We start from the raw sequence: 1,654 nt of genomic DNA, 5'->3' as shown, positions 1-1,654 counted from the left end.
TAGACTACAACTGTATCAAGCCCCATTACTCCCTAAAACTCCTCAAACTCTTCAGCCTCTAAGCTGTAAAGCATGTTAGTCCTGCTGCCTGAATCTTTCTTCTACTGTTTTGCAACCCACCCCCATAGCTGAGCCTAGATCATTTCTACTTGATCTATATATATAAGCAGAAATATTACTCCCCATCGAAATCTTCACTAACCCACCTATTTGATTACCTGCTTCACTCTATCCCAATATGTGTCCATTTCACACCTTATTGTTTATACTTTATCGCTATTCTAATTATTTTTACTGTCATTGTGGCTGAGTGTTGATGTTCCTAAGGACAGGGTGTGTTTCTATTTATTATTGGACCTAGCATTCAGCTAGTACATGGCTGACTCTCCATAAATACCATGAATGAATGAAGAATGAATGAACAAACTGCATAAGAAAAGTGTAATCGAAGTTCAGAAAAAAAGAGTTCAGTGTGACCCCCCAATATACTCTGCACATTTTGTCACACATTATTCCAGGGAGAATCGAGCACTCTTTGTGCTGTTCCTTTCAGAGAAGACAACAGGAAGCTTGTGCCCAGTTTCTCCCACCCTGGCTTTATTCATGGACAGCTTCTCCTACTTTGATGAGGAACTTTTTCACTTTGGAAAGTAAGCTGAGAGGCAGAAATTTCAGCATTTTTAGCAAGCACCCTCGGTGTTTCTTATACACCATAAAAATTAGAAACACAAAGTACTCGGTTACAGTTTTCTTAATCAACTATCCATTCCAAAAGACCAACGACCAAACTATTTATAAATCTCCCATTCTTTTCTATTGTTTTCATAGTAAAAATTAACATTAAACATTCTTCTTTTATATATAAACTTCAGCCATGACTATTGTGGCTCAGTGGATTGAGCGTCATGCTGCAAACCAAAATGTCACCAGTTCAATTCCCAGTCACGACACATGCCTGGGTTGTGGGCCAGGTCCCCAGCTGGGGGCGTGCGAGAAGCAACCAATTGATGTTTCTCTTACACATCGATGTTTCTCTCCCTCTGTTTCTCCCTCCCTTTTCCTTTCTCTAAAAATAAATAAAATCTTTTAAAAATATATATGTATATAAACATCAAAAATATGAGAAACATACCCAATGTCTGAAAGTTGAGCTATTCATCTAGTAGTATCTCTGTCTTAAAGATTAAATGATGTAATAAATACATTACAGATTTTGCATTTGTATAAAAGTTATTTAAATTCTTTTTTAGTAAAAAGGAGTTATATATTTAAATTTATTAACAAACTGATTTAAAAGAACTGTTTTCCACAACAAATGTTACTTCTTTACAGAAATCTTTAGTAAAAGACAAAAGACTTATACGCTCTGAAGAGAAACCAGCGTATATAAATGTTACTTCTTTAGAAGGAAAGAACAAATTGAATTGGGACACATAAAAACCCTAATTAGCAAACAATTTTTATTTTATATATTTTTATTTTTTGATTTGCACTTTGGTTATACATCACCCTTGCCGTAACTTAGTATTTTTAAATGTTCCAGGAAAGATAAAAATAAATTTAACTGATTAAAACAGTTATATAAATATGAAACATGTTTTTTAACTTTTCAATATGCCCTAGTTCAAAAGTTGTACTTTTTAAAATGGCAGAA

At 34.0% G+C, this 1,654-nt stretch overlaps 1 non-coding gene across 1 annotated transcript; it reads right to left on the bottom strand.

Annotated features, from left to right (window-relative positions):
- Nucleotides 1-1,270: 1,270 nt before the first annotated feature.
- Nucleotides 1,271-1,386, bottom strand: LOC150000973 (U5 spliceosomal RNA). The gene has a single exon (XR_016513789.1). It is a non-coding gene; the product is annotated as a U5 spliceosomal RNA (small nuclear RNA).
- Nucleotides 1,387-1,654: the final 268 nt, after the last annotated feature.

The sequence above is a fragment of the Furipterus horrens genome, unplaced genomic scaffold (assembly GCF_987537825.1).
Source record: "Furipterus horrens unplaced genomic scaffold, mFurHor1.1.pri manual_scaffold_10, whole genome shotgun sequence".
NCBI classification, from domain to species: Eukaryota; Metazoa; Chordata; class Mammalia; order Chiroptera; family Furipteridae; genus Furipterus; species Furipterus horrens.
Note: the sequence above shows the minus strand (reverse complement) of the source record. Positions and strands in the feature narration are given on the sequence as shown.